The sequence below is a fragment of the Pinus tabuliformis genome, chromosome 1_2 (assembly GCF_031772625.1).
Source record: "Pinus tabuliformis cultivar Carrire ecotype Pingquan chromosome 1_2, CPIR1, whole genome shotgun sequence".
Classification (NCBI taxonomy): domain Eukaryota; kingdom Viridiplantae; phylum Streptophyta; class Pinopsida; order Pinales; family Pinaceae; genus Pinus; species Pinus tabuliformis.
The window spans coordinates 1,292,490,349-1,292,504,604 of NC_142298.1; positions in this window are offsets into that span (position 1 = coordinate 1,292,490,349).

The window sequence follows — 14,256 nt, forward strand, 5'->3', positions numbered from 1 at the left end:
CTAGGTATGAAGTGCAAGGATTTGATTTGATTTTTTGAGGGTTTTGTTTGAAAAACGGGAAAGGCAAATTTGGGTCCGAGGATGAGGCCGAATTTTTGTAGAGTTCTAGTTAGGGTGAGGTAGGCAGTAGTTCTGATGCTTTAGATTAAATGAATGGATAGAAAATATCATTGAGGAGTTGAAGAGGGCAACACGCTGCAAGAATCCTCTCCAAACAGATGAAAACATGTAAAACTAAACAAAGTTTAAGGCAGACCACAACAAACTCATGAATTCTACCTTTGTCACTCAATTTGTTTAATTTCAGAAGCAAAGAGAAGGGAAATGGCATACATAAAAAATCAATGAAATTACAATTACATGAAGAAAAACACCATCAAAACACAGAGCCACAAGGATCCCAACAAGTGCTATAAAACCCCGGTCTTTCCTTTGCCAAAAATGCAGAAATCAAATGTACAATGCAGTGCCAAGAAATCCCAAGTGTCCAACCCTGAAAATGACTGAGAAATTACATGATATAGACAAGCTTAACTCATTCCCATGCATCAAGGGGTCAATCTCATCCTTCTAGAAGCTGTTTCAACCATATCTAAACAAGGAATTGAAAAATAGGCAATGAAACAACTTGCCTCTATATGTTAGGAAACTGATTCATTCAGTTGTTTTTGACTTTTTAGTGAATGAATCTACTGAAACAATTAAATATGTGCCATAATTACATCATGTTCATGAAATTATATCAAGGTAGATCAAGAGTTACATAAAAAGGTAAAACTGGTCAAAACTAGGAGAAATTCTGAGCTGCTGAGTGAAAAATAGGCCAAAATTCTCTATGCGCTGCGCCCAAAACCTGTATGCATAGCACAACTTTGGAGCTGATTTTGAGACACTTCACAAAGTCCAAATTGAGCTCAAGGTAGCTTGTTGGAAAGCCCCACCCATCTACTTTCAAACCCAAGTGGAATTTCTAGATTTGGATGTCATTTTCCCCTCCAAAACTTCAATATCCCAAAACTGATTCCTGTGGGTGAAAAAGGTGGTAGAGAGGTCATTTTTAGGGTGTTTCTGACCCTTTAGGCAACCCAGAACTTGATGGAATCCTTAGGTAATCCATCAGCATGCATAAATTTTGATGAAAAATCTGAAAATGTAAAGTTTTCCTCCAGACAATCTCCCAATTATAAGCGCGCGCCAAGTGGCGCTACAGGTTGGGCAGGAAAATCGGTTTAGTGACCAAAAATTTCAAAATAACAAAATTTTCTCCCAATTTGCTGAAATTTGGATTGAAGGTCCATCATCAAGTATCATGCTCAGCCAAAAATGCTTTGGCCAAGAGTTGGAGCCTATCATGCCTTTTGCATCATTTTAGTGCCCTCCTTAGTCTTGCCTTCAGGATTTTGATCCTCGTTTTGCAAACATGATTCCATGCCTGATAATGATTTTTCATGTGCCTGAACATGTCCTTGTCCTTGTTTTCCTTCGCCAACAGCTTCTCAAGATGAATGTTGACCCTCTCAAGCCAAATCTCTCAATCAGCCTCTATCTCCTACTGAATGGGTGTCATCTCATTTAGGCTTCTTTGGGCAGCTTGCTAGTCTTCATGGATGTTTTGCAACTCCATGGATGAGTGGGACTGATGAGGGGAGGATTTGAGGCTAGCTGTAGGGTTTTGGGATTGCAATTAGGGTTTGGGAATATTTGACTAGGGTTTGGGAATAGTAGGATTAGGTATTAGGGTTTTTGGTTTTAGGGATAAGGGGATAGGTGAGTGTGAATGAGAGGGGAGAGGGAAAGAAATATGAGTGAAGTGTAGTGAGAGAAAAATGAAAATGGGGATACAATGGCAAAACTGCAATTTTGCAAACCCTAGGCAATTTTCTCACAACTTTTCAAGGAACTAGGGTTTTGTTTTTAACCTATTGAAACACCATAAACACTGATGGAAGCTCATAAATTGGCAATATGGAGGTGTTAAATTACTTGTGGAATGAAGAATTTGCAATTTGGAGGAATATTTGAATGGATTTCAGCGTTTTTAGCCCAATGCGCCACGCCATCTCTATGCGTCGCGCCAATGTATTTTTTGCATTGTAAAGGGCAGCGCAATGCGTCGCGCCATCTCTATGCATAACGTCGTTTTGCAGGATCCTTTTGGAGGCCTTCCTGGTGTCAAAATTGGGCGCAAGATAGCTCGTTGGAAAGGTATTTGAGTCCACTTTCCAACCCAACTATAATTTTTCAATTTAGAGTTAATTTTCCCTAAAAAACGTCAAATCTCCCAAGAGCAGTGAAAATGTGCCAAATGAGGCTGCCTCAAGGCAGAGAATTGTTGCAGTCAACTTATGAAGGTGTTTAGTTATCATTTGACTCATCAAGAAAGTCATTTGGCCAGTCAAGCTATGATAAAACTTGAATTTCCCGAGGTCACTTCAGAGGTGCATCAATTCTCCTGAGGCAACTGTATTTTTGACATTTCTCTAAAACCATGACACCTATGTAAAAAGGAGGTTTTCTTCCTTGTCCTATTGTGGACAAAAACCTCTTCAGTGTTCCCAAATTCATCTTTTATTTCTCAGAAACATCATTTGAGTAAAACCTACCCCGATGTCTGGAATAGGGGATTTGTCGAAATGAAGCGAAATTAAGGGGATAGGGGGCTCCTAAATTCTTGACGAAATTTTGAGAAGTAGGGAGGGATGTTAGGAAACAGGAGAAAGTGGAATTTCAAAGATTGAGTCAGGGGAAGGGGTCCAAAAAGACAAAACATAGGCCTAGCCTAGAAAATAAGGTTTGTAGCAAGAAACTAGGGTTTATGCAAAAATGAGGAATTTGGGGGATCTCAGCGATGGGAAGTGTTTAATAAGGTAGATTAAGGATAGGGGAAGGTGTATGAACATCAGGATACAAGTTTTGTTGATGATTTCACCATCCAAGAGAAATTAACTTCAAAACCCTAGGAGAGGGAAATAAACCATACCTAGGCACAACTGAAGCATGAACAAGGTGTAAAATGACCCAGTGGAACTTGACATGTTGATGACAACCCTCTGAATGATGGTACACTCAGTTGAATGGTGACATGGACCTACATTTGGACAACTTTGATAGGAGTAAAAGCAAAACCTAGACCTAATACCTAGTGACCAAATTTTGCTTAAAGACTCACTAAAATGACAAAATTTAACCTTGACACCTTAAAATCACTTTGTAAGAGCATGTTTGATCACTAGAGGAAGGCTGCAAAGACTGACACTTAACGTGGGACAAACTTTTCTGTCATTGTAGGGCATTTATATAAAATGGGATCAGATGAAATTTTATGATGTTATGTACCTAAATTTGAATAGAACAACATCCTTGCTAAAGCTCATGGAGGAGGCTCGAGAGGACATTACGCAAGAAAAGAAACAACGTAGAAGATTTTACGTGTTGGGTTGTGGTGGCTGACGTTGTATAGGGATTCCAAGGCTTATTGTAAGGCATGTGATGCATGTCAGAGGACGGGCAAGCCATCACGGAGGGATGAGCTACCTTTGAATCCACAGTTGTCATTACATCCATTTCAGAATTGGGCGATTGATCTTGTAGGACCAATTCAAACTCCAAGAAAGAAGACAGGTGTGAAATACGTCATCACCGCAATTGAGTATTTGACTAGATGGGTGGAGGCGTAGTTTGTGAAGGACTGTATCAGGGAAACAACAACAAAGTTCATCTTTGAGTATGTACTGACTAGGTTTGGTTGCCCATAGATTTTGATGAGCGATCGTGGTATGCATTTACTTAATGAGACGATCAATGCGTTGACAGAGGAATTCCACGTTTATCACCAAAAGAGTATGATGTATCACCTGTAGGCTAATGGGATGGTTGAAGTATTTCATAAGATATTAGAGAACATGGTGACGAAGGTTTGCAATATAGAAATAAATGACTGGGATGTGTGTGTATTGGTGGTGCTATGGACTTACAAGGCGACTTGCAAAAAGCTGATTGGACAAACGCCTTTCAGGCTGGTTTATGGCATAGAACCTATCATGTTGATGGAGTACATTGTACCTAGTCTACAAATAGTGGCATTTATAGGAATGGTGGATCGTGGAGCCCTAAAAGAAAGGCTCATGCAACTGACAGAGTCGGAAGAGGATAGATGTTTGGTTGGATTCCATCAACAAGTTCAAATGGAGCGCGAAAAGGAATAGTACAATCGACACATCAAATTGCACACCTTCAAGGTAAATGATTTAGTGTTATTATATGACAACAAGTTTGATAAATTTCTAGGAAAATTTCGGATGCATTGGCTAGGGCCCTATGTCATCAAGGAGATTACCGATGGTGGAGCAGTTCAGTGGGCGAAGTTAAATTGAGAGCCATTTCGAGGGAAGGTAAATGGCAGCCAATTAAAGCTATACACCAGGGATTTGGCTAGATGACTATATGGTGGAAGCACAGTCTTAGCGCTCCAGACAGCTGGAAGGAGGCGCGGGACTATAAGCTACACTGCGCAGGTTGTATAGTTACATGAATGGGGGACTGCACGGAAGGAGGAACGTCACATTATCAGTAGAAGCGTGAGGGGAGATGCACTATAGGAGGAGAAACCCTGTAGGGAAGCCATAAAGTCACAATTATGGTCAATTTTCATGATTTTACAATGAGAAAATGACTAAGTGGAGCGATGGGGTGGCATTTAAGAAAAAATTTAAGAGCGAGATCTTTGAAAATCTACCGCTAGTCTAGCATTTATGAGCGGATTTTGGGGGGGGAAGTTGGCTTCGTAGAGAAGACTTCTGTGATCGATACCTTTAAGAATATTCTAGAGAAGAATGAGCACGATATAGGCATGGTAGCTGAAGCATGCAAAACTGTTTCAAAGCTACATATCCCAGAAGAAGCACTGGTGGACACCAAAATTTTGAAGCTCACTGCAGGTGTGTGTGATGCCAGGATAGAGCTAGATAAGGTTCAAATTGAGCTGAACCTTAAAATTATAGAGCTTGAGTTGAAGCCCCAGACTTCAACTGCACCAGAGGTCAAAGAGAAGTGCAAGGTCGCTATCAACGATGCAGTTGCAACAATAGATCTCGCAATGAAGGATTCCAATGCGCTCTTTGAGAAGTCGCTCGAAGTAGTTACCGGTCTACAGGAAGATCCCAACCTGCAGATATTAGAGACCGAGGTGAGGGAATTTTAGCAGAGTTATGATGAGGTCAGAGTGATGGTACGCATTGTCACCATCACACAGAGGTTGGCAAAGCTGCGGGAAGTAAAGGCACTAAACGAACAGGTGGACGCAACACAACATAGGGTGGCAGTACTAAAGGCCAGATTTGGGTCTTGGCTAGATGAAGCCAATGTGCTCATGGCCACCATTGAAGGAAAGCTGGTGAACCTTTAGGCAACACAATAACAAATCAAGGTAGATAGCGCAGAACCAACAATGGAGCAGCTGGTGGAGCATGCCAAGTAGGTGGCGACACAGTTTGCCGCCAAAGTTGCAGTGGTACAAGTGGAGTTCGGAGGTCTTTGTGACAAGATCTGCGCACCAGCAGAGTGATTCGAGGGTGAGTCACCATATTTGTGTTAGGGGCCTATTAGAAATGGGTCCCCTAGGGTCATTTTTTGGGTTAAAAGCCCAAGTTTTGGGGCAGAAAGCCCAAGTTTTTGTAGAAGAAGTGTAAAGTGTCCAAATTTTGTTGTCGCGGAGCATGAAGATGTAAAGATTCATCAAGGGCTCTTGCCCTTCTTTTATGTAACTTGTTTCAGATTTAAGAGATCCCCCCATGGTCTGCAGACCATGGGATTGTATGGAAAGGGAAGTCTTAGAAGAGTCTAAGGCAGTTCAGTCTTGATATGTTTTGAGTCATTGATGAATGTAATGGGTCTGTGAGAGCTAAGGGCAAAGAGTCTTAGCATAGGAAAGAGGCTTTGCAACTATGTGCATAGAGGCCTAGGGTAGAAGTCTACAGCTGAGTGTGCGAACCATTGCAGCTCTGTGCATAGGGCAGATAGAGTTTGTAAAGAAGATTTGAAACATAAATAAAGAGAATTATTATGGAATTATCTATGTATGTTCTATTTTACTTCTATTATTAATGCATATTATTATGTTATGATGAGTACTTGGTTTATGTTTTAATGTTGTATTGATGTACGAATCCATATGCTTTTCTTTGTTATATGAATGCAAGTAAGAATATATGTTTACAGGAAGATCCTCTTAATGCATGTTGAAGTTATCATATACGTAAGCTAATCTAGGTAAATACATAAGTAAAAGTAATTATAGAGGTGTGTAAATGTCTTATTCACCTATCTAGGGTACGCGAGGGATAGTCATGGACCTTTGCGGAGGTCTAGGGGACTCATAATAGGAGTATATCGATAAGCCCTAAAAGGCTCATCAACCTGCGTGAAGGAAAGTTTAGGGTATAAAACAACATCACTACCATCTTTGGGTGCCGAAACTTGGTTCTTACATCCCCCAATACTGTTTTGGGTAAGACTTCAGTCCGTGCTCCATGGATTGATGGGGAAAGGGCCAGTAGTGTGGGGATTTGCTTGGTTAATTAAGGTTGAACCTGGATCAGGGCCCATCAAGCCAATAGTAACCATGATTTAAATAACACGATTAATTAATCTAACTATGATTAATTAATCTGATGATGCATTTTAACTTGTTAGCCTTTTTTCATTTTTTCTAAGGTTTTTAATCTTTTTTTCTCATTTGTTTATCAATTAACCAAGCTTAAACAATTTGGTTAATCCATTTTATTCTACTTAATCTACTTCAGCCATGATTACACTTTGTGGTTGATTTATTCACTAATCTAGACTAATTTTATTTAATTCATTCTAACCACATTTAAATAGTGTGATTAGAATAAATGATCTACTTCTAACTTTGATGTGGCATTTAAACAAGCTGCACACTTCAGTGAAAATTTCTAAAGTATTAGTGATGCATTTTGTATTTTTTTGAATAACATTTAGACTTGCTCACTTTCATACATATTTTTTGTGGGGTTTCTTCATTCTTTTTCTTTTATTTTTTTATATGTTTTCTATGGAAATAAATTTACAGGATGGAAGATTATTTACAATTATTTAATATACAAAATTATAGCTACAATCAAGTAATCCTATGAAATATAGGACCCTAACAACAACAACAATCTTTGGTGGTTTTTTCTTGAAAATGTTTCCACGTAAAACCTTGTGTCTCATATGTATGTTGCTCATGGTGTGTGCTTGTACTTGTTTGCCTAATTCTACCATATGATATGTTATTGTTGATTATATGGTTAGTTGCCAAGTTTTAATAAGAAAATAAATTATCATAAAGAGTTAAAAAAGTAGCCTTAATACTCATTCACCCCCCCCCCCCCCCCCCAGTATTAACATTGTTTCCAACAATTGGTATGAGAGAAAAATTCCTTCAAGAATATCTTAACTGCTAGAAGGTAGATCAAAGGGAACCAATGTCTAATAAATATTATCTTACATATGAAGGAGTTTCATTCTTAAGTGAATCAAAGTATGTATTCTCGAAAGTCATACTAGAAGCCTATTACATGGCCTTGAATTTCGATGTATGGTGCTCCTTATTGGATGGAGCAGAATGAAGAAGCGAAGGACGTAATCATGAAAGGGTTGTCTAAGCTAGATTTAGATAAAGCAAAGAATTGTGAGAAATCAAGGGAAATGTTGGGTAGACTGCAATGTCTGTATGGAGGATAAAACCTTTTGGCTCAAGAAGAGGTTGAGGAGCCCTGCTATTCTAACAATGAATCAGAACATGCATAAATTACTACTCATAACACTCATGTTGATGATGAAGAAGTCTCAAAAGGGAGATCATACTTCTCAGTAGGTAAGCTATTGTTGTGTGATAAATGCAAAGAGATAGGTCATTCATTATCTATATGTACATGTGAGTCACTTGAAGATAGATGTAGTTATGAATCTAGTAGTTGTAATGAAGATAGAGCCACTTTATTAGCAATAGAAAATTTTGGATCCTCAAAGGAAGAAGAGATATTCCTGATGTTCTCATCCATGGGAGAAAATGTTAATACTCAAGTAGTGATGAAGAAGGGATAACCCTCAGGCCCATGGAAGATTCCATGGACACAAAGATGATTCTAGATTTCTTTAGTGACTCAGCTAGCACCTTTGATAGTGAAGAAGGATCTAGATGAAAGGATATTTTTTAGAAAAAAGTTGATCTCTTCTCTAAAGGATGTTGGAAATAATACTAAGAGGGGGGGGCGAGTGAATCAATATTATTAGGTCAATTATTCTTCATTTCACAATCAAATTTGCATACGCTACTTCAGATAGTGAAAAAAATGTATATACGCAACTACAGTTAAGGAAATTCGCGTATAGCTTGCAGACTTGTAATTTAATTTATTCTTCTGATGTTGACCATTAATATGTGTGTCAGAACCATATAAACAGTAAACAGGAATAGTAAAAATAGATTAGACAGTCACACAAAAGAACACAAGATATAAGGTGGAAACCCAATGTGGGTCAAAACCACCTACTGCAATTCGTCTCTATCTTCTTTCAATTAGAAACTTCTTTTTACAATGGATCTTGTATTGGTGCAGTCTTATACTAGTACACAGGCTTCTACCTACATAAGGTTATAACCTTCTCTCATTCTCCATCTTCTCTTGGAAGAGAGCTACAACCCCCTTATCTCTTGTACTAGCTGAGGTACTAGTACGTAGGTGCTAACCTACAGAAGGCTACAAGCTTCTCTTTTCTTCCAGGGACCACGTTTCATAAACTTTTAGACTAGATCCATGAATAACATCAATCAAACATCAAGTATATATGCATCAACCAATCTCCTTTGCACCAAACAAATTGAATCAAATAGTCACTTCTCTGAATGTTGTACCCAGAAAATAGTAACAGTAACCAGACACCAATTCTGAACCTGGGACACTGGAGCAATAAACAAAAGTAGCTAAAACATATTTCAAGAGACGTACACTACTTCAATATGCAGAAACCTACATGCATCCGCTTCTATATTAAGGTCAACCAGCGTATACGTTGTTTTGACTTACTTAACCAGCATGTATGCACTGCTCTGATGTGTCGAACTTGCGTACATGTCTATAAAAGATAATTCACTCTTTCAAATATTTAGACATCAGTTATACCCATATTATTAGATTTATAGATCATGTCATGTGCCAAATATAACATATCAAAATCAGACAAAGATACTACTATTCAAGTCTTGAGTTTTGACACATCAATAGAACTTATCCATCTTCTTGCGCTCAGGTTCCTCCTTGATTCAGATTCAACTATGCACCATAAACCAATCACCAGTATTCCAAATCTTGCTCTTCATAAGATATTCAATACTTGAGTCAATACCTTTGCCAAATGATCTCCTCCTTTTTATAGTCTTAGGCCTTACTCAAACCATGGTCCAAAACCATAGAGAACCAATACTAGGGACCCAATACCTAGGTTCAATACTTCGGACACAACACCAAGGTCCAAAACCATAGGTCCAAATATCATGGACATAAAATAATCTTTCCCACATGTACGCGCTTTTCTATGAATGAAAGTGCGTGCATATGCATATGCGACTTTTGATCATCAAACCCACGTGTATACGCGATCTAGTTAAGAGGAACCTCCGTATATGTATTTTTCTTCCATTCTGAGAGCTTGAACTGTGATCTGCCATCTGAGTGAGTTACCATCAAGGACAACACCTGTGCCATAGTGCCAAACCTATGTCATAATTCCAGCAATCTCCCCTTTTTGACTTGATGGCAACCCTAAATCATTCAAATTCATTCTCCCCCTTTGACATCAAGGGCAAAGGGTTATGTTCCCCCTGAGTTCATGCTGAAATCTCTACTTTGTTGTGTTGTTCATGCTCCACCTTAATGTAGGCGAGGTCTACAAGAAGGTATTCTACAAGAAAATACATAACATTATAGATCATAACACCAAAGACTCATACATACATCTATCTCCCAACCAAGTGGGAATTGACTCATCCACCCAACCAAGTGGGGATACACCAAAAGTTTACACAAGATAAAACAAGAACATTACATTATCCATTCCAGGAATAGAGGGGAAATCAATGAAGGGCGTTACATGACCTTGATAAGAAAATAAGTACATGACATAGAGACTAAATATCTACAGCCAGACTATGATATTTATCAACAACTATCATCAGCAGCATCTGTCAATCATCATTCAAACCAGCAACCATGTTCTGCTTCTGCACATGTTCCCCCTAAAACCAAAACACTATGATATTGAACCAAGATCTTCTTGGATAATGCCAACAATGCATTATTAGAAGAATATATATGCTCCCCCTGAACCTGTGCCAGATGATCTCTGTCAGACCCATATCAAACTCCTTTCATCCTGAGCTTGGCCCATTGTTTGTCTTCAAACCAACATATACACGACTGTACCCACATAAACCGGTGTATGTACGTGGATCCTCCTCATGAAACTCACTTACACCCACTTTTCTCTGAAACAGACAAGTTTCAATAGCAAGATGATGCATCGACTACTCCCAGCTTCTGTCTGAGGTATTCAAATGTTTCCCTGGGTAGTGGTTTGGTGAGTATATCAGCAACTTGTTCCTTGGAGGGAACATACTCTAATTTAACCTTTTGTTCAAGCACTTGTTCCTGGAGAAAATGATATTTGATAGGTATGTGCTTGGTCTTTGAATGCATGACAGGATTCTTTGAAATACTGATTTCACTTGTATTATCACAAAAAATGGAGATAGGTGGAGTACAAGTGATTTGCATGTCTAGCAATGTTTGCATCATCCAAAGGAGTTGTGTGCAACAAGATACAACAACTACACATTCTGCTTCAATTGTAGATAATGCAATTGAACTATGTTTCTTGCTAAACCAAGATACTAATCTAGGACCCATGAAGAATGCAAAACCACTAGTGCTTTTTCTATCATCCATGCTTCCTGCCCAATCTACATCTGTATATGCATGAAGTGTGATATACGTACCTATAGGATACCATAAGCCATAGTTTTGAGTTCCTTGAAGATAATTGAAAATTCTCTTAACTGCCTGAAGATGAGTTTCCTTTGGATTTGCCTGAAACCTTCCAACTATTCCCACTGCATGCATAATGTCTGGTCAGGTACCTATTAGATAGAGCAGACTACCACTCATGGATCTATAGGTTGGTTGATGCACTGCTGTTGATTCATCATTTGCGTTGAGGCTGCATCCTGTTACCATAGGAGTACATACTGGTTTCGAATCCTCCATCCCATATTTCTTCAAGTTCTGCTTGAGATACTTGGTTTGTCATACAAAAATACCGTATTTGTTTTGTTGGACTTATAAACCAAGAAAATATGTGACCTCACCAAGCAGTGACATTTCAAATTCATTTTGCATCACCGAGGAAAAGTTTTGACTCATGTCTTCTTCATTGCTACCAAAGATGATATCATCAACATATACAACAAGTATTAGCAACTTATAATTGTCAATTTCTATATATAGATTGTTGTCTGTTGATCCTTTTGTAAAACCTTGTTGATGGAGGTACTTATCCAAACGATAATACCAAGCCCTTGGAGCTTGTTTAAGGCCATAGAGAGCCTTTTTGAGTCTACATACAAGTTTTGGATCATTTCCAAGGATAAACCCATCTGGTTGCTTAATATACACTTCTTCATCCAAGTCTCCATTTACAAAAGCAAACTTCAGGCCCATTTTAAATACTTTGAACTTCTGAAAGCTAGAAAGAGCAAGGAACATTCTTATGGCCTCAAGTCTAGCAACTGGTGCAAAAGTTTCTTCAAAGTCTATGCCTTCTTGTTGAGCATACCCTTTACAAACAAGTCTTGCCTTGTTTCTAATAACATCTCCATTTTCATTCAGTTAGTTTTTGAATATCCATTTTGTGCCTATTACATTGTTATCGTTTGGTCTAGGAACCAACTCCCAAGTGTTATTCTTTTCAATATGCTCTAGTTCTTCATTCATGGCCTTGACCCACCATTCAGCTTTGCATGCTTCACTTACATTTTGTGGTCCAATGGAGGAGAGCAATGCTAGGTAGCTTGAAGCTTCTGAAATAGTTCTTCTTGTTTGTAAACCTGCCACTTTCTGCCCTAAAATTTGAGTTTCTGGATGATTCTTCTGAACGTACTTGGATGGAGTCTTTTCTTCTATCCTTATCTGTTATTCTGGTGCCTCATGGGTTTCTTCTTCATCACGAGTCTGATTTGTTGTTGAAGGATAGTCCTCATCATCTTCGAAATCTTCAGATTTTACTTGCCTAGGAATGTTTCCTTCTTCATCAACAACTACATCAATACTTTCAACAATTTTCCATGTCTTTTATTGTAACACATATGCTTTGTTGTGGGGAGAGTAACCAAGAAGAATGCCTTCATCTGCTCTAGGTTCAAACTTACCAAGGTTTTCATCAGTATTTTTGATGTAACATTAGCTTCCAAACATTTTGACGTATTTTACTATGGGAGCCTTACCATACCAAAGTTCATGAGGAGTTTGAGTGTTGTTTACTCGGACATTTGTCTTGTTGAGAATAGTAACTACAGAAAATGCAGCTTCACCCTAGAAGGTTGCGGGAGTTCCAGACTCATCAAGCATAGCACGAGCCATTTGTTGAACCATTCTGTTCATCCTTTCCACTACTCCATTTTGCTGAGGAATCCTTGCAGTAGAGAATTCCCTTCTTATTCCATGTTCTTCACAAAAATAAAAAATTTCATCCGAGGTAAATTCCCCACCTCTATCAGACCTGAGGCATTTGATTCTGCGATCTGATTCATTTTCAACCAAGGCTTTGAATGCTTTGAAATTTTCGAAAGCTTTGTATTTATGCTTCATAAGTCCTATCCAACACATCCTGGAAAATTCATTAATGAACAATATAAAGTATTCTTCTCCTAGAGGTGACCTTTTCCTAGATGGACCACATACATCAGTATGGACAAGTTCAAGTGGCCTACTAGCTGATCCTTCCTTCTCAGGGAAATTAGTTCTGGTTTGCTTCCCAAACTGACATGATTTGCATATTGTATTTTCTGGAATTCTGATGTCAGGGAGATCACGAACCACCTGATATTTGCATGCTTTCCTTATTTGAGAGAAGCTTAGATGCCCCAATCTTCTGTGCCATAGCCAATGTTCATCATTCTTGCTTAGATAGCATTGTTTTTTTCCTCCCTTGAGTATGTATAAATTATTTGGTGTTCTTATGCCTTTGATCACTGTTTCTCCTGTATCAAGCTCACGAACAATACATCCATTTGATCGAAATATTACCTCATTTCCTTGATCACACATTTGACTGACACTTAATAGATTATGCTTTAAGCCATCAACATACATAACATTCCCAACTTTGACCTTTTCTTTCAAAAGAACAGAACCTTTACCTTTTATGAATGCAGGAGTGTCATTCCCAAATGAGACCTTCTTTTCCTTTTCTAAGGCACTATATGATTGAAGTTTTTCTTTATCACCTGTCATATGTTTCGAGCATCCACTATCGATGTACCATTGGTTTTCCTACCCTTCTGCATATAAGGCTATACCACATCTTTCTGGTTGCGGTTCTTTCTTCCTCCATGTTTTGGGGCTCAATGAAGCTTGCTCCTTCTGAGTTGTTTGCCGAAACCTACTCCTCCATTCAGAATATTTATGACCAAAGTTGTTACAAATAGACCATTCTATTTCATTTTCAAGAGCAAAAAAGTTATTGTAGGTTCTTTTCATGATTCCAGTCACACTCCTTTGATTTTGTGCTTCTCTGGTCATGATGGTCTTGTAGGCAACAAATTGAGCTGTTGTATGTCTAAATTTATGACAAGAGAAAGATTGGCCACTGAAGAAATTCCTGCGATCATCAAGCCTTCCATCTAGGCGATTGTAATAGTCATTTGTTCTTGAGGCAAATTGAGAATGATTTACCTATGGTTGGTTGTAGCTTCTGTTCATCCTTGAAGTATATTGCCCTTGATTTACTTTGTGATTTCTGTTCATTCTTGAAGTAAATTGTCCTTGATTTACCTGGTGATCTTCATTATGCCTTTCCTGTCAATTGTCAACCTGTTCACTTCTCCTGACTGCTTCAAGATAACTTTTGGAGGTAGATGGCTTCTGTGCTTGAGATGTTTCTTCAGTATACCCAAGCCCTGTCTTGATTAGAGGAGAT